We start from the raw sequence: 20,746 nt of genomic DNA, 5'->3' as shown, positions 1-20,746 counted from the left end.
CATTTGCTCCTTCCCCATCTATCCACATCCTTCTCCTCCTCTAAGTCCATCTCTTCCTCCCTCCTCAGTCCATCTTCTCCTCTTCCCATTCTCTGTTCATTTGCCCCTCCACCTCTCTCTGCCTATGTCCTCTTCCCTATATCTGTATCCATTATCTATTTTCCCCTCTCTGTGTGCCCATCTCATCCTCCCTTCTTTCCTCTCCACGATATCATCCCCAACCCCAATAGGAGGTCATTGGTTCTTACCCCTAGCCGGCCGTTGTGGCCGAGCGGTTCTGGGCACTTCAGTGTGGAACCGCGCGACCGCTACGGTCGCAGGTTCGAATCCTGCCTCGGTAATGGATGTGTGTGATGTCCTTAGGTTAGTTAAGTTTAAGTAGTTCTAAGTTCTAGGGGACTGATGACTTCAGAAGTTAAGTCCCATAGTGCTCAGAGCCATTTGAACCATCTTACTCCCACAGCATTTCTTTCCAAACAGTAAATAATGTGTGAACCAATTTTGGTTCTCCGTGGACACATCTTCAAGGTCAGCTTTAAAACGCTCACTCTACCACCTACACGTGGCAGGCTTCCTCTTCCTAGTGTGAAATATCAGTGTGGGGCGGTTCTTATCAACTGTATGCTTAGACTGGGTTTCTGCCTTGTCCAACATTTAATTGAGATCTTGGGACCGCAAAGTCAGACTGCGCCGATCAACATTGGTGGCATCACAATGTCATACAGACATATCCGCCATTACCTTTTGGACTTCAGCTGCGTGCGCGCCAACCGAGGGCGGCCGAATGAACTCTGCAAGAAAAATATTTATGCGCTCTTGATGGCAACTGCATGTAATCCCACTTAGTTCAAGGACCATGTGCTGAGCGGAACACACTATGGTGCCATATCCACAGACCCTTTTTACTAAGGCACTTACACTCTCTATGGTGTCTTCTCGTCAATGACATTATCTCGACGAATGACAAACTCCGTAAGATTCACCTCAATACGATTGGAGGGTGAGTTTTGTGAAAGAATTGACTCCCTGATACACGGCTACACCTGTGGTAGTGCGATGGGTATATGGACGTATCTCACGCGGAAGCTAACACTACTTTTCCCGTAGACAAGCAGTAATATAAACGCCTAACAAATGCTTCAACCAAACAAACTCCGATTTTCAACAGCAAGAAACAACACTGCGAAATGGATGATTAGCGAGCACGTACGTCTCTTACAACTGGGGCATCTGTTTATGTTTTTACTTTGAATTAACCCATTAACTGCCAAATTTGTTTCTTCAATCTACTTTTATTTGTTTGTTGTGTGATTGAAACAGAGACTAGGACAAGGTATGTAAAATAAGAAAATGAAGTAAGCTTGAAATGAATGCTACATTTTAGTCGACCCCTAAATGGCGATCATGGCACATGTCACTCTATTTTTACATTTTATGTAGTTTTTTGCGCCAGAGAACAAAGCATTCAATACGGAGTCCCACTTTGCACACAGAGTACTGCTTCCTTGCATTTTTGTTGCAAATCTACATTTTCTTTCTTTCCGAAACGTCGTGCCCCAGTCATGTGTCCGATTTGAGAAGTCCCGAGAGCTGGGATAAATGGTTCAAATGGCTCTGAGCACTATGGGACTTAACATCTGAGGTCATCAGTCCCCTAGACTTGGAACTACTTAAACCTAACTAACCTAAGGACATCACACACATCCATGGCCGAGGTAGGATCGAACCTGCGACCGTAGCAGTTGCGCGGTTCCGGACTGAAGCGCCTAGAACCGCTCGGTCACCGAGGCCGGCTATCTGGGATACGTGATGCGGAAGTCTTCGGGTATGATGGTCGTCCTTTCTTTTCGGACCACAAGCAGCGGATTATCGAGGACGATGTGTCGTTGCCATCATCCTTCTGAATTCGAGCAATGGAGTATTTTCATTCATGAGGCAGTAGATGACGGGAACGGTACATGACCCACTGTTTGAATCCGAGCTCTCTGGTTTCCCGCGAATGAATTGTTTCAGGTTGGTAATATCAAAACATTTGCTCATCAGTGCTCCGGCTGTCAGAAAAAATTTGAAATTTTATGAAATCCTTATTCCCAAAATCCATCAAGGGAAAATTTTTTATCCCTTTCGTCAGCTGAGATTCGTTTCGGATGCGTGGTATCATTGAAGTGAAGGTGGCACTTGATTTGCAGATATGTATTGGGCTTCACACACTGTTGTACTCACTTTTATGTCAAAGCTGTCGTCTTCATTCCAGTGTAACTGATCCTGTGGGAGAGCATAGCATTCAGTGATGATCAGTACACCTAAGAATATTTTTATGCACTCATTGGATCAAAGCTGTGATTATTGTCCTGTGTAGCATACTGGACACATTCACTGGCAGTCATGTTCAGTGCTTGTTCACTAAAAATTTCCTCAAAGCCATCAACTGGTGACATTCGTTTTCGTGCTGCTATCAAATGGCGTTAGGGCTGTTTAATTTCTGCTAGATCAGAGTAGGTTTTACTGTAAATATATCTTCAGTTGTTTCATTAGAAGTGATATTAGCTGTCATTTTCTTCTTGCAATGGCCTGAGTTTCCATCGTCCTTCCTTGCGTCATTAGAGTAAACTTCCAAGGTTTCTGAAACATCTGCTCTCGTGGATGCCATCAGTCAGACATGTCGTGTATGCGGTCTCAGTCACCTCACCCTCTTCACCAGAAGATGCCATGAAATTGGGGTCATTTACAGTGTCTTCAATTTCCCTTATAGAAGCTTTATAGTGACTCATTGTGCTAGGAGAGGGAAGAAATACAAAATGTTATTTCAGACGGAACCTGCCATGAGCCCCAAATAGGGATCGAAATTCAGAGACCCCTCATGGGAAAATACACCCCCGGAAATTGAAATAAGAACACCGTGAATTCATTGTCCCAGGAAGGGGAAACTTTATTGACACATTCCTGGGGTCAGATACATCACATGATCACACTGACAGAACCACAGGCACATAGACACAGGCAACAGAGCATGCACAATGTCGGCACTAGTACAGTGTATATCCACCTTTCGCAGCAATGCAGGCTGCTATTCCCCATGGAGACGATCGTAGAGATGCTGGATGTAGTCCTGTGGAACGACTTGCCATGCCATTTCCACCTGGCGCCTCAGTTGGACCAGCGTTCGTGCTGGACGTGCAGACCGCGTGAGACGACGCTTCATCCAGTCCCAAACATGCTCAATGGGGGACAGATCCGGAGATCTTGCTGGCCAGGGTAGTTGACTTACACCTTCTAGAGCACGTTGGGTGGCACGGGATACATGCGGACGTGCATTGTCCTGTTGGAACAGCAAGTTCCCTTGCCGGTCTAGGAATGGTAGAACGATGGGTTCGATGACGGTTTGGATGTACCGTGCACTATTCAGTGTCCCCTCGACGATCACCAGTGGTGTACGGCCAGTGTAGGAGATCGCTCCCCACACCATGATGCCGGGTGTTGGCCCTGTGTGCCTCGGTCGTATGCAGTCCTGATTGTGGCGCTCACCTGCACGGCGCCAAACACGCATATGACCATCATTGGCACCAAGGCAGAAGCGACTCTCATCGCTGAAGACGACACGTCTCCATTCGTCCCTCCATTCACGCCTGTCGCGACACCACTGGAGGCGGGCTGCACGATGTTGGGGCGTGAGCGGAAGACGGCCTAACGGTGTGCGGGACCGTAGCCCAGCTTAATGGAGACGGTTGCGAATGGTCCTCGCCGATACCCCAGGAGCAACAGTGTCCCTAATTTGCTGGGAAGTGGCGGTGCGGTCCCCTACGGCACTGCGTAGGATCCTACGGTCTTGGCGTGCATCCGTGCGTCGCTGCGGTCCGGTCCCAGGTCGACGGGCACGTGCACCTTCCGCCGACCACTGGCGACAACATCGATGTACTGTGGAGACCTCACGCCCCACGTGTTGAGCAATTCGGCGGTACGTCCACCCGGCCTCCCGCATGCCCACTATACGCCGTCGCTCAAAGTCCGTCAACTGCACATACGGTTCACGTCCACGCTGTCGCGGCATGCTACCAGTGTTAAAGACTGCGATGGAGCTCCGTATGCCACGGCAAACTGGCTGACACTGACGGCGGCGGTGCACAAATGCTGCGCAGCTAGCGCCATTCGACGGCCAACACCGCGGTTCCTGGTGTGTCCGCTGTGCCGTGCGTGTGATCATTGCTTGTACAGCCCTCTCGCAGTGTCCGGAGCAAGTATGGTGGGTCTGACACACCGGTGTCAATGTGTTCTTTTTTCCATTTCCAGGAGTGTATAACTAACGCTCACAACCGTAACAGCTTGTATTTAAAGCAAACGTGATTTGCGTTCTCATAGTAGCGCTATTAGCGCCCCAAGATGTAGAGACACGCCTACCAACTGCTTCTTGGTATTGCAGTTTTTTCCGTCAGGGTATTTTATGAAAAGAGAAAACACAGAAAAACACAAAGATACACAGCCTACACCAAGGCTAACACAAGTGCCGTCAGGGTTCGTAGGTACCTAGGCTGATAATTTCTTTTTGATTGCTCGGTTTTATTTAAAACAGCAACATACTAATTTCGCTACAGTTTGCATACTCTTGGCAAAGAGCAAAAAAAAAAAAAGAGCAAACAACCCTTGCTGTAAGTACTATTCGAGTCTACTCTCATAGATAACGACAGTCATCTTAACGTAAGCTTCACACCGTATGGTGAAAGGACCGTTACTGAAACTTCCTGAAAAATTAAAACTGTGTGTCGGACCGAGACTCGAACTCGGGACCTTTACCTTTCGTAGGAAGTGCTCTACCAACTGAGCTACCCAAGTACGACTCACCACCCGTCCTCACAGCTTCAGTTCTGCCAGTACCTCGTCTCCTACCTTCCAAACTTTACAGAAGATCTTCTGCATACCTTGAAGAACTAGCACTCCTGGAAGAAAGGATACTGCGGAGACATGGCTTAGCCACAGCCTGGAGGATGTTTCCAGAATGAGGTTTTCACTCTGCAGCGGAGTGTGCGCTGATATGAAACTTCCTGGCATAGTAAAACTGTGTGCCGGACCGAGACTCGAACTCGGGACCTTTGCCTTTCACGGGCAAGTGATCTACCAATTGGAAAATCTCATTCTGGAAACATCCCCCAGGCTATGGCTAAGCCATTTCTCCGCAATATCCTTTCTTCCAGGAGTGCTAGTTCTGAAAGGTATGTAGAAGATCTGTGAAGTTTGGAAGGTAGGAGACGAGGTACTGGCAGAATTGAAGCTGTGAAGACGGCTCGTGAGTCGTGCTTGGGTAGCTCAGTTTTTAGAGCACTTGCCCGCAAAAGGCCAGGGTCCCCAGTTCGAGTCTCGGTCCGGCACACAATTTTAATTTGCCAGGAAGTTTCATATCACCACACACTCCGCTGCAGAATGAAAATCTCATTCAGGTTCAAATGGCTCTGAGCACTATGGGACTTAACATCTATGGTCATCAGTCCCCTAGAACTTAGAACTACTTAAACCTAACTAACCTAAGGACATCACACAACACCCAGTCATCACGAGGCAGAGAAAATCCCTGACCCCGCCGGGAATCGAACCCGGGAACCCGGGCGTTGAAAGCGAGAACGCTACCGCACGACCACGAGCTGCGGACTCTCATTCAGGACCGTTACTGTTTATAATATAAATAAATGATCTAGTAGAAAGCGTCGGATGCTCTCTAAGGCTGTTCGCAATTGTTGCGGTTTGTCTATAACAAAAAGTATCGCCAGAAGTAATCATTTACAGAATGACCTCCAGAGAGCTGAATGGTGCAGGCTCTGGCAGTTGGCCCTCAATGTAAATAAATGTAACATATTGCGGATACATAGGAAAAGAGATCAATTACTGTATAGCTACGCTATAAAACAAATGGTGGGAAAAGCAGATGCCAGACTCAGATTCATAGGAAGAATCTTAAGGAAATGTAACTCATCCACGAAGGAACTGGCTTGTAAGGCGCTTGTTCGACCGATTCTTGAGTATTGTTCATTTATCTGGGATCCCTATCAGATAGGACTGATATAAGAGGTACAAAAGATTCAACTCAGAGCGGTACGTTCCGTCACAGGATCGTTTAGTCGGTACAAGAGCGTTGCGAGGATGGTCAACAAACCCCGTTGGCAGACATTACAAGATAGGCGTTGTACATCGCGGAGAGATTTTCTATTGAAATTTCAGGAGAGCACCTTCCGGGAAGAATCGGACAGCATATTACTTCCCCTCACATACGTCTCGCGTAATGACCACGAGAAGAAAATTCGACAAATTAGAGCCAATACTGAGGCTTAACGACAATCATTCTTCCCACGCGCTTTTTGCGAGTGGAACAGAGTTAGATGGCTCAGTTAGTGGTTCAAATAGTACTCTCCACCACACACTATTAGGTGGGTTGCGGAGTATGATGTAGCTGTAGATGTAGGCTCCACATAGCATAGGGTTTCCTGCTCTAATGTACCTGTAAAGCAATGACATCAATATTTTTTCCATTTCTCGGGTACTATTAGGAAGTGGGCCTAATGTGTATATATAAAATTTTCTTACCCTGCATCATGACATCGGACCTCGATGTTTTCGTAAGCGGAAGCATAGTGATTTAAACCCTTTCACTGGAGTTATTATCGAATGATCCCCGAACACAATGCCGATGGTCTTCGAAACAGGTGATTTGCAGGGGCCGCACTGTCATACTATGATCTATAGCGCAAGACAACAAAATTTATTATCACCCTAGTAAGTTGTTTTCTGTGGTATCGCAGTTACTTCGTAAGATACACTATGTGATCAAAAGTATCCGGACACGCCCAAAACATATGTTTTCCATATTAGGTGCATTGTGCTGACACCTACTGCCAGGTACTCCATATCAGCGACCTCAGTAGTCATTAGACATCGTGAGAGAGCAGAATGGGGCGCTCCGCGGAACTCGCGGACTTCGAACGTGGGCAGGTGATTGGGTGTCACTTGTGTCATACGTTTGTACGCGAGATTTCCACACTCCTAAACATCAATATTTTCACTGTTTCCGACGTGGTAGTGAAATGGAAATGCGGAGGATCACGTACAGTACAAAAGCGTACAGGTTGACCTCGTCTGTTGACTGACAGAGACCGCCGACAGTTGAAGATGGTCGTAATGTGTACTTGGCAGACATCTATCCAGACCATTACACAGGAATTCCAAACAGCATCAGGATGCACTGCAAGTACTATGACAGTTATGCGGGAGATGAGAAAATTTGGATTTCATGGTCGAGCGGCTGCTCATAAACCATACATCACGCCAGTAAATGCCAAACGACGCCTCTCTTTGTGTAAGGAGCGTAAACATTGGACGATTGAACAGTGGAAAAAAGTTATGTGGAGTGACGAATCGCGGTACACAATGTGGCGATCCGATGACAGTATGTGGGTATGCCGAATACCCGGTGAACGTCATCTGCCAGCAGTGCCAACAGTAAAATTCAGAAGCGGTGGTGTTATGGTGTGGTCGTGTTTTTCATGGAGGGGGCTTGGACCCCTTGTTGTTTTACGTGGCACGACCACAGCACAGGCCTAAATTGATGTTTTTTAAGCGCCTTCTTGCTTCACACTGTTGAAGAGCAATTCGGGGATGGCGATTGCATCATTCAACACGATGGAGCACCTGTTCATAACGCACGGCCTGTGGCGGAGTGGTTACACGACAATAACATCCCAGTAATGGACTGGCCTGCACAGAGTCCTGATCTGAATCCTATAGAACACCTTTGCGATGTTTTGGAGTACCTCTCCTCAGTGCAGCACTCCGTGAAGAACGGGCTGCCATTCCCCAAGAAACCTTCCAGCACCTGATTGAACGTACTTCTGCAAGAGTGGAATCTGTCATCGAGGCTAAGGGTGGGCCAACACCATACTGAATTACAGCATTACCGATGGAGGGCGCCATGAACTTGTAAGTCATTTTCAGCCAGGCACTCGGATACTTTTGATCACATATTGTTTGTTAAATTTTTACTAATTGTTGGTATACCTACTTAAAGACAGGGTGTATCCGAGAAGCTGGTCGTCCCTGTACCTTACAAAATGATAAGTGAAAGGTATATTTATTTATGTAGGGAAATATAACAGACGTTACTCTTTCTGTGAGGTTATCAAAATAGTTTATTTAGACACAAACCAGTATACCTTTTAAACGACCTATCGACAGGACGTAAAGTTACTGGTACCATGGAGTGACAAGTTCCTCGATGAGCTGTTTGAAGGCATCTGGGGTTGTGGCTTCGGCGACATAAACACGAGTCTTCAGATATCCCCCCCCCCCCCAAAAAAAAAAGAAATCTACTGCTGTTAAATCGGGAGACAATGCGCAACGTTCCTGAGGACCACGATGTCCTATCTATCTCCCACGAAGCCTGTTGCTCAGTTCTTGCTCAGCATCACGCACAGAATTGGCTGGGTGACCATCGTCCTGCGTCCACATACGGCCTCTAATTTCCAACTTGATATTTTCAAGGAGTGCACCTAACATGTCGACGATACAAACTCGATAAATCTAATCTATACTGTGGGGATACCTTGTAATACCACGAATCGTTTCTTCGTGACAAAAAGAGACAAGGAAAAGCAAGTAGTTGAAAGTCCAGTGCAGAAATATTGAGCTATACTGGCTCTATAGCCCACCATAATTGCGAAAACGTTGCCTGTGCAGGATTCTGTACACGAACTGACCTCTCAGTTATGTCCCATAAATCTTCGATGGGATTCACGTCGGGCGATCTGGACGGCCAAATCACTCGCTAGAACTGTCCAGAGTGTTCTTCGAACCAATCGCTAACAATAATGGCCCGGTAATATGGCGCATTGTCATTCATAAAAACTCTACGCCTTCTACGAAGTTAGATTGTGCTATGTCTGAAGGCAGTAAGATGCTGTGACGAGTCGCAAGTGCTGTTCATACTGCCCAGGTAGCCTCTTTCCTACTACGGCTGTCTCGTATCACTTTTGACGGGTATTTACTCTTCTTTCCGGTACAGCCACTGTTTTGTGCCGTAGAGCCAAACGTGGACAGCTTTTATGCTTTGAGAAGCGGTTATCATCCGAGGCTATTCCATCCAGATGCCAGTACTGGGCTGACCAGCTGATGTGTGTTTACTGCACGTTAGCCTCTGTCTTATGCTGGTGTGTACATTTCGCACGTTATGCCATTCATTTTCTCGTCTTCACGTCTACCTGCTACACACGTACTCCCTTTCTTTTCCTATCCACGGATACATGTACTGTCTTACCCTTTGTCCCTATACATGAATCAGTCAGCTTTCTCTATTTTAAAAGAAAAAAAACCATACATAATATGTCCATGTAACATTGAATGCTCACCACAAAATTTCAGTTGAATAACCATTTACAAAATTTAACAACAAGAAAGTTAATATTTTGTTTTACTTGTGAAGTGACACTGAGTTGTAGTGTGAGAGATTCGAAGCGGGCATCCCTAGTCCACGGGAGTTGCATTCTCCGGCAGGCGGCTCCTGTTCTGTCGCTGAAAACTCGTCTACCGACTCATACACAAAAAAGAGTATCAAATTCTAACCCCACTTAATAGCCGAATCGGATACTCAAATCGGATATTTGCTCCTCCGTTCTCTTGTCATAGTGGCCTCGTAAATAATATGATACGAGATTCAGCATATATTGATCATACACTGCCTGACATAAACAGTGAAACACGTTGTCGCACGTCAAGAAAGCTTTGTACACACACACACACACACACACACACACACACACACACACACACACACTGATGTGCAAAATTTAAGGACGAAAACTTTCACATGATGTGTCACTGCTAAGTAACATAGCTCGATGAAACTTGGACTGTATATCAGAAAGAACGGCTACAGTACAGCACAGAAGGTAAGTGAAAGAAATACACAATGAGATTAACAGAAATGACATTTTTATTCAAAGACAATCGTTACACTGAAGTCACCGCGATTTATGACGGTTCCTTGGACATTCCAAAATGCGGCACATTGTTCTTAATAGGGTATGTGATCTGCAAGGGCGGCAGTTCATGCTCTGCAAAGTGCAGACCGCAAGGCTGGTAAGGAGTTCTTGTGGTGGGGCACTCTAGACCTCCAACAGCGCCGCTGGTCGCTACTTCATGTGGAAGTGCTGCAATACGTCTGCCCAACGCACACCACACGTGCTAGATGGGATTTAAGTCGGGGGAATAGCAGGCCAGTCCATCCGCTGAATATCCTATTATTCCAAGAGCTCCTCCACCTGCACACAGACAAAAAAAGAGAAACATATCAAGTCTCGGCGGAAACAAACACAGTTTACTGACTATACCACGGATTGCCCGTCCCTTCAATAAACACCACTTGCAGGCAGCCAGAAGATTCAGGATCTAATATGAGGTCTCTAGCAAAGGCTGTAGACTTTAGAGAAATGGCAGTCCATTCTTCATCAAGAGCCGAAACCGGAGAAGGTGGTGATGTTGGGCACGGGAGTGCAGAGCGAAGAGACATTTCGTCTCATCTCAAAGGTATTCCTTTAGGTTCAGGTCAGGAATCTGAAAGGTCAGTCCATTTCAGAAATGTTATTATCCACAGATTATTGCCTCACAGACGCTGCTTGATGACAGGGTGTAGTGCTGTGCTGATACGAACGGTCATTGCCTCCCAACTATCCCTCTACTGCGCGCGGTGCACAAAGCTGTAAAATGTATTCATATCGTTGCACACTTAGCATTTTGTCAAACGAAACAGCGGGAGGACACCTTGACCACAAGAAACACCCCTACTCCGTCGTCCATTTCCTCCATACTTCACTACTGGCTTTACATACACTGAAGAGCCAAAGAAACTGGTGTAGGGCCACCGCGAGCACTCAGAAGTGCCACAACACGACGTGGCACGGACTCGACTTATGTCTGAAGTAGTGCTAGAGGGAGCTGACACCATGAATCCTCCAGGGCTGTCCATAAATCCGTAAGAGTACTAGGGGGTGGAGATCTCTTCTGAACAGCACGTTGCAAGGCATCCCAGACGTGCTCAATAATGTTCATGTCTCGGGAGTCTGGTGGCCAGCGGAAGTGTTCAAACTCAGATGAGTGTTCCTGGAGCCACTCTGTAGCAATTCTGGGCGTGTGGGGTGTCGCATTGTCCTACTGATATTGCACAAGTCCGTCGGAATATACAATGGACGTGAATGGATGCAGGTGATCAGACAGGATGCTTACGTAAGTGTCTCCTGTCAGAGTCGTATCTAGACTATCAGGGGCCCCACATCACTCCAACTGCACACGCCCCATACCATTACAGAGCCTCCACCAGCTTGAACAGTCCCCTGCTGACATGCAGTGTACATGGATTCATGATGTTGTCTCCGTACCTGTCCACATCCATCCGCTCGATACAATTTGAAACGAGATTCATCTGACCAGACAACATGTTTCCAGTCATCAACAGTCCACTGTCGGTGTTGACGGACCCAGGCGAGGCATAACGCTTTGTGTCGTGCAGTCATCAAGGGTACACGAGTGGGTCTTCGGCTCCGAAAGTACATATCGATTATGTTCCGTTGAATGGTTCGCACGCTGACACTTGTTGATGGCCCAGCATTGAAATTTGCAGCAATTTGCGGAAGGGTTGCACTTCTGTCACGTGAAACATTCTCTTCTGTCGTCGTTGGTCCCGCTCTTGCAGGATCTTTTTCCGGTCTCAGCGATGTCGGAGATTTGATATTTTACGGGATTCCTGGCATTCACGGTACAGTCGGAAATGATCTATGGGAAAATCCCCACTTCATCGCTATCTCGGAGAAGTTGTGTCCCATCGCTCGTGCGCCAACTGTAACACGACGTTCAAACTCACTTAAATCTTGATAGCCCGCCATTGTAGCAACAGAAATCGGTCTAACAACTGCGCCACACACTTGTTGTCTTATATAGGCGTTGCCGATAGCTGCACCTTATTCTGCCTATTTACATATATCTGTATTTGAATACGCCTGCCTATAGCAGTTTCTCTGGCGCTTCAGTGTTTGATGGGAGGTAAGGTTCTCCAGGCATTTGCCACGCTCAAACCTTTCCATCGGATTCCCACAGGGTATAGCGTGATCCATCACACCAAATGACTCGTTTCCAGTCATCCACTGTCCAGTAGTGTCGCTCTTTACACCTCCTCAATCGTCACTTAGCAATGATTGCACAATGTGTAGCTTATGTGGAGCTGTTCTAGCATTGTACCCCATTATTTTTAACTTCTGTAACAGTTCTGATACTAAATGTAACTGGGTTTTCTCTTTTGATGCTAGTCAATTGTCAGGATGAGCATCACTGCAATGGGCATTTAATTCTAAAACATTATGTCAAGGTGAAAATACTAAATAAATTAATTTTTCTCTCTTAACAACATGTGGGCAGGGTGGGTTCTTCCTTGGCTCGGGTATGAGGTAGAATGAAACAGCATTTTTACATAAGATAACTTTTATTGCAAGTTTCGTACAACGGTTTTCTTACTGGATTGTACTGGCTCGGAGAGCGGCAGTTGTGTCGTTTGCGAAGCCTTCTGCTGCGGCGGCGGCGGCGGCGGCGGCGTCTGATTACGGGTAGCGGTGTGTGTTTCGTGTCGCCTTCTCTCCCAGTTGACTGGAGACGCGCATCGTGCTGTGTGGCCTGTTTAATTATTGATAGCGAAGTCGTGCAGCGGACGGTGATACTTGGATGTGGCGTCCCAGTGTTTCTCTTCTCTAAGCGACCGTGTGTGTTGTGCGTCGGCCAGCGGAGCGGAGCGGCGCGGCGGGGGAAGGCCAGTGTCCCGGACTCGAACAACGGACTCCCGCTTGCCGGTCTTCAGCTGTCAGATCTTCATCCCAGCTCACAGGTGACTGCTGATGTGAGGCCGTCTCCTTCCCGTCCTCACGAGTCACCCGGGTACGTAACAATCCGTCTTCAAATACCTTTTAACTTCTGTCTTCTGGCGCCGAGGCTGCTGCTTGCTATTCCATTACAGCGGCGGACTTGGTGCGTCTGTGCATGATGCAGTCTCTTCTTGCATGACGGTCTTCAGCACCGAAACTGACTGAAAACAACTGCTACTCTTCTCTTCTTCCTTCTTCTTTCATCTCGGGCCCACTGCGTCTCGCGTATTTATTCACTTCAGTTCACTGGGGGTGAACGACTTCACAGTCATTGCCTCTTCTGTCACGTTGAAAAGCTTCTCGAAGAGTCTTTTTAACGTCGGTCATTGGCTCTTGGAATGTAGGAGAGGGCCTTTGCTCACATGCGACAACTGAGAAACACGGGAGCCAGTCGGGCGATGCCCTGACGGCTGAATCGACAGCGCCCGCTTATGTGGAACTTGCTGGCTTCACGGTCATTGTCTCTTCTGCTCTGCTGTTCTGCCCGCTGTTTGCCAATATGTAACTCTCCAAACTAAACCAAGTTTTTCATTTATATTCTAATTTCTACTTCACTTTGATTTCACTAAATTTCTTACTTAAGTACCACTCAACACTTCCTACGCATAGTCATTATGCTAACTGGAGTGCTGATAGTACTTTGGAACTCACAAGTGATTCCTTCTTCTGACTTCAAACGATTTATTTTATAATCACCCTTCGTAATGCTCGATGGTACCTTTCTTTCAGTACATAAGATCTGCCTGCTCTTGGTTTAGTTTTGATTGTTCCTTCGCGCTTTCAGTTCACAGTGACATCAGCAACAATCGACTTGGGCAGCTTTAGAAGAGCTGGAATGTCCCTGATGGATTTTTTAGTCAAGTGTCATCTAATGACTAGTCCACGATCGAAGTCACTGGGCTCTCCTGTACGCATCATTCTAGTGTTACTGCATCTCTGCTGACAACACAGTACTCCCCACACCCTTTTATACTTTCGGGTCCGACTCGTTAGTGAATTTCTCCCCGGCGTGTCGGGAGCTCACAAGTGCCAGTAGGGCCTTTGACAACACCACCCGTGGTATTCCAGCCAGACAAGGCTGAACAGTTTGCCGAGACCCGTGAACAAAAAATATTAGCAAAGCTATGCTCAAAGCAATGTCAGCCGCGACCTCAGTGGTGCTGAGATCGACACCATCAATTCGCATATTGACTGCATAGCAGGGGAGCCATCGAGTCACCAATCGGTATGGTCAGTCAGTCTCTGAGTCACACATAACACGTATGGACGATAGGGAAGCCATCTTTGACTTGCCACGCTATCTAGTCTGCAGTACGGGTTAGTGAGTAACCTATCCGTATTTGTTCTCCATAATACGATCTATTACGTTTATTACATTATCGGTATCAACAGTCATACGGCGTGAACGTCTGGACGCGTTAGTGGGATTTACTCCGGTTGATTTCCATCATCTTCACTAAAATTCAGTTAAGCCCTCCCCCATCCCCAGGGTACTTAGTATTTTCACTTTTTGTAGCCAGTCTATCTAAATACAGTACTCTTGATTGTGCTGGCATGTAAGAAGACCAGAAATAATCAGATCTTGAATAACATACTCTCACGTAGTGCATCGTCTTAGTATTTCGCGCGTAGGCAAATATTTAAGAGGTCGTCTTCGCACACGAAAGTCATGATAGGCCATTTGGGAACTGTAAAGGACAAGCGGCTTTAATCATTAGTCTTTATCCAATTAATGATACGTTTAGTTCGGACAGTAGCGATACGCTGAATTTGTGCATAATTATTTCAGCACTGACATACCATGTAACCGTTTCTTTCTAGGAAACAACATAACGTTTCATCCGATATGAAAAGAAACAGGGACGCCTGTATTTATACTGTCGAGTACGATTAATTCATTTTCTTGTCAAAGGCAGTAAGGCTGTGTAGCTGCTCAAATTACGACCAAACACGTCAAATATACACGGATAGAGAAACCGGCTTGAGTGATATCAGTCGAAGCTTTTTGGAGTGCTACGGACAGTGTAACAAATTACGGATCATCTGCAAAGAAAATCGTAAGGAATATACTAAGGGGACCATTTCTAGGATATTTTTTTATCAGAACTCTAGTACAAACATAACCCCTCCATAAATACTATTCATAGGCTTAACAATTAGGCCGGCAGCGGTGGCCAAGCGGTTCTAGGCGCTTCAGTCCGGAACCGCGCGACCGCTACGATCTCATATTCTAATCCTACCTTGGGCATGGATGTGTGTGATGTCCTTAGGTTAGTTAGGTTTAAGTAGTTCTAAGTTCTAGGTGACTGATGACCTCAGATGTTAAGTCCCATAGTGCTCAGAGCCATTTGAACCATTTGAAAAATTAGGGTTTGATGTCTGGAATGAACTTGGCTTGTTTTCCGCGTCTCACAGCTATGACGCCGCCATCTTCGTATAGGGAAAAGGAGGGACAGCCATGCCATTTTTGGGCTACTTTACTTTAGCGTACTGCAGAGTGTCCGTTCTGGTAAATTATGCAGTGAGGATATTACTAAATGGCCCCATAGCACACCAGTACCCTTGAAAATATTTCTAGTTTGAAACTGTAGCACTGCTTCAGAAAATAAGCGATTGTAACATCGGCTCGGTCATTATATTTTCATGACTTTCTTCATATTTTTTCACGTATTTATAGGGAATCACATGCATTATGTTTAACATTTTAACATATTAATTACGAGCATATTATGTTTAAGTCTCCACTACTTTAGAGAACAAACATCATGAAAAAAATTCAATAAATTTAATAGCAGTACAACAAAATCAGAAATGTTGCAGATACTGAGAAAATACATTTAGGTCTTCTGTATAGATAATCCCACATGGAAATGGTGATTGTATAACTTTCGTGGTTTTGCCTACACCCGATATTATTCAGTGTATACATTACACAATATGTTAAGGAAACTAAGAGCAAATTTGGATAGGGAATTAAAGTTCAGGGAGAGGTTTGCCGATGGCACTGTAATTCTATCAAATACGGGAAAAGACTTGCAGGAGGAGTTAAACGGAATGGATAGTATTTTGAAAACAGGTTATGAGTCGAATATCAACAGAAGTAAAACAAGGGTAATGGAACTTAGTCGAATTTAGAACAAGCGATCGTGAAAAACTTAAATGAGGCACTGAAAGTAGTACGCGAGTTTTGTTTTTTGGGCGGCTAAATAAATGATGATGGCCAAAACAGAGATAATCTAAAATGCAGTCTGGCAATAGAAAGATAAGCATTTCTGAAAAAAACAACTTTATTAAAATCGCATATATTTAAGTGGTAGGAAATCATTTTTTTTTGTGGTAATTGTCTGGACTGTAGCCTTGTACGTGGTAGAAAAAACAGATGGGACAGGAAGAGACTAGAAGCATTTGAAATATGCTACTACAGAAGAATGATATAGATTAGATAAGCAGAACAGAAAAAAGCAACGAAGAGGTACTGAATCGAAACGAGGGTAAAACAAATTTATGGCACAACTTCAGTAACAGAAGGCGCTGGTTGATAGGTCATATCCTTAGGCAACAAAAATTGTCAGTTTACTGATGGAGGGAAGTGTGATGGGGCTGGAGGTAAAAATTGTAGAGGGAGAGCAAGCCTTGACTACAGTACACAGCTTCGAATGGCTGTAGGCTGCGAAAGTTGTTCAGAGATACACAAGCTTGCACAGGGTACACTATTTCGCAGAGCTGCGTCAAAACAGTCTTCGGACAGAAGACCGCAACAACAAACTCTAAATTTCATTCCTCACTCTTAGACAGCGTTTGGCCAACATCACTGGTGCATTGTATATCTGCAGATAGACTCCGCAAGCCGCCTTACAGAGTGTGGCGGAAGGAACTTCTGGTACCACTTTTACTTCCGCTCCATCCGTTTTCATTCGCGAAGAACGTCGTCGGTAAGCCGCGATATGAACTCTAATTTATTTGGTTTTCTAATACTGGTACCTTTGAGAGACGTCCGTGGGGGGGAAGTTGTTCTAAATTGTTTCCCGGCTATTTTATGAAAGCAGGCGCTGGGAATTTCAGCACGAGGCCTCTCTGTTTTGCAAAGCGTCTCTCTTGTAGCGTCTGCCTCTGGAAGGAAGGAAGATATGAAGATTAGAATTTAAAGTCCTGTCGACAGTGCGGTCGTTAGAGACGGAGTACAAGCTCGGATTACGAAAGGACGAGGAAGGAAATCGGCCATGCCCACTTCAAAGGAACGATCCCGGCATATGCCTCGAGTAATTTAGAGAATTCTCGGAAAACCAGAATCTGAACAGTCGTCTTCCCAAATCCGAGTCCAGTGAGCTAACCACGGCACCATCTCGTCAGGTCTGCTCTGCCACCCGAGTTAGTTGAACATCTCGTTTAGGTTCCACTAATTCACTTGGACAGAGAAATGAAAATAATAATGACGAAAAAGCAGTTACGACAGACGATGGAGCTAACTGTCGAAAGCTCGATATCGTCCTTCAGTTTGGTGGAACAAGAATCCCAATAAAATTTTACATAATAAGTCAACCTTTTAATGATAATTATTTTATTTCCATTATTGAAACGGATGGTGGTTTGTCAAAATGAATTATTACACGTGGCAAAGCCACAAATATTCATATTTAAATGTCGCTAGGTACAGTGTCCAGACTTTGCTATTATTATGTGATTGCTTGCAACCCAGTATCAAATGGTTCAAATGACTCTGAGCACTATGGGACTTAACATCTGTGATCATCAGTCCCCTAGAACTTAGAACTTCTTAAACCTAACTAACCTAAGGACATCACACCCATCCATGCCCGAGGCAGGATTCGAACCTGCGACCGTAGCAGTCGCGCGGTTCCGGACTGAGCGCCTAGAACCGCTAGACCACCGCGGCCGGCGACCCAGTATCCTGGTCTTTTAGAAAGCCTATCAGTTTGATCACGTTGAAGCGTGGTGGTCGCAATTAGAAGTTAAAGAACCAGCCGATGAATTACCACGTGTCAGCAGCTTTCTTCTTCTGCGATTTTACTCTGCAGTAGGCCGCTTCTCCTTTGTTTCTTGATGAAATATTTCTTCTACAACTTAGGCACTCAGGGGCACATGTTTCAGTTCTGGCAGAGTTACACTGTAGGTTAGCTTTGAGGTTATGTTTAAGCCTCTTATTTTTACTTCTTCGCAGTGGCCATCGATGGCCAGTACTTTGAATCGTTGCCGCAATAAAGCCTCGATGTCTTAGAAAAAAGGCGTATGTAAGTTGTAGACCTAATAAATGGATACAAACTGCAGAAAACGATCACTTAGAGGACAAGGAAGGAAAAAAAAGTCATATGGACATAAGGCCAGATATGCGTTCAAAGGGATGTACAACCACTTGAGATTTGAAACAAAAAAAAGTTTGGCAGTGAACCCGTTATCAGCACCAGGCAGATAGCCCGCCAGCGTGGGGTAAGCCAGATGACCGTGTGCAACATTCTTCGTGACTACTCTTACTATCCGTACCATTTTCAAAGTGTGCAGGCCTTATTACCTACGGACCTGGATCCATGGCCACGGTTTTGTTGCAGATTCAACACACTGGCCACCAAGGTCCAGGAATTTCTGCCATCCATCTTGCTCACGAAAGAGGCTACCTTAACGAGGAGCGATATCGCCAACCTACGAACAACCCCAATGGTACGCGGGCAGCGAACCATCAGCACCGATTCAGCCTCGTGTATAGAAGGAGATTATTGGCGACCGCCTCGTGGGACCGAGCACCCTTCCACGACGTCTCACAAGCAAGGCATACCTGCACTTGCTGTGGGTGACCCTGTCTCCTCCGCTGGAAGAATTGCGTTTGGTGATGTGAAGAGTAAGATAGCTGCTACATGTTGTGCCCCAGCTCACTGCCCTTTCGGCTGTGGAGCTAGAACACTAGTACGATCGGAAACATGGCGTGTTCTCACGTGTGCTTCCAATCATTGAAATCTATAGTCAGAGACTTTTATCTCCCTTGAAACTGATTTCTGGTGGTATGTCCTGTTTCACATTTTCCGCTTACGGATCGTTTCTTGCAGTTTGTTTCCACTTAGCAGAATCACCCTGCATACGTCTCAACCAATAAAATGAGTAACATATACTTCTACATCTGCACTCCATAAGCCGCCATACAGTGCTGCATAGTGTACCCGTCACATCCCCACCCTCACCCCCTATTCCCATTCCATTCATCTCCAGCGAGCGAGGTGGTGCACTTTCGTGTACGGGAGGGAGGCGTTTGAAGTCTCCGTCCTGTCATCCACATTTTGATTTTCCATGGTATCTCTATATCGCTTAAGGCAAGTTCTGGCACGGTTTTCTTGAAAAGGACACGAGCAATAACCTTCCCCATCCTTGCTCGGTCTGAGTTTGTACTCACTCTGCAATCACCTCGTCGTCGACGGGGCGTGAATCCCTAATATCTTTCTTGTTTCATTAAACAGAGAGCGTAGGTACTCTGCTGTCGGAGGCCGAATTTGTCTCTTTCTGGTGTCGACATTACGCAAGATGTGTTGTAGGAAATAGTACGTTCCGCGACTGATTTTAAAACATGATTCGGCGAATAATACTCAAGAATAGCCGAACAAGGTTTTTGTCAGCGATCGATTTCGTACGTGCACTACACTTTCTCAGGATTCTAAGTCTGACGTCAGCTTTCCCCACGGATAAATTTACGTCATTCCACCACATTAACTTCGGAAGGAAACTCCTAAATCGCTTAGGGTTGTGACTGATTGATCGCCGATGACATAATCTTTCGTATATTTACGCCCACTACATTACATTTATTTATGTTGAGGGCCAACCGCAACTCTTTACACCAGGCACTGATCGTGTGCAACTCTCTCGGCATTTCGTAACAAGTTGGTAGTGATGTCACCTCTCTGTGCTCAATTGTGTCGTTTGCGAACTGCGTCTTAGGTATACCGACAGTATCAGCTGACTTATTAACGGCAGCGTGCGAATAGCGGCGGTTCTGTCGCCATTATCTTGAGGTAGGCTAAACTGTTGTAAGAAGTCTCAGCCTGAAGGGACGAGTGTTCGGAAGAGCTGCTCTCGGAGTCGGATTTAAATGAGGTTTCTTTCGGGTATGACGTGAGAGACGGGCGCGCCTGTCCTGTCAGCGGCACAAGAGCCGGAGTCGGTCTGAGCGCTCTCCGAGCGCCGCCAGCTGCAGCCGCTCGGTTTGGGCCCGAAGCTGATGCCTTGGATCTTCCTAAACAGGTATGCAGCACTCCCAATCTACTATTTGATGAGAGATGAAAACAAATATCATTCTTATACAGCTATGTATTTAATTCATGGAGTGAAAGGAACAGTTTGTCGTGAAGTAGAATATATGTTCGAAGAACGTGAGAAGAAGAAGAAGAAGAAGAAGAAGAAGAAGTGATTGATCATATAATTCGGTTTTCAGAACATATAGAGAACCGAACAGAATTAATTAATTTTCGTTTGTTAAGAACTTTAACACACAGTAGCAGTTTTCCACAATATTTATTTTATACAGGGTGATTCAAAAAGAATACCACAACTTTAAAAATGTGTATTTAATGAAAGAAACATAATATACCCTTCTGTTATACATCATTACAAAGAGTATTTAAAAAGGTTGTTTTTCACTCAAAAACAAGTTCAGAGATGTTCAATATGGCCCCCTCCAGACACTCGAGCAATATCAACCCGATACTCCAACTCGTTCCACACTCTCTGTAGCATATCAGGCGTAACAGTTTGGATAGCTGCTGTTATTTCTCGTTTCAAATCATCAATGGTGGCTGGGAGAGGTGGCCGAA

Source organism: Schistocerca cancellata, chromosome 4 (genome assembly GCF_023864275.1).
Source record: "Schistocerca cancellata isolate TAMUIC-IGC-003103 chromosome 4, iqSchCanc2.1, whole genome shotgun sequence".
Lineage (NCBI taxonomy): Eukaryota > Metazoa > Arthropoda > Insecta > Orthoptera > Acrididae > Schistocerca > Schistocerca cancellata.
The sequence above is the reverse complement of the archived record's forward strand: the minus strand, read 5'-3'. Positions refer to the sequence as shown.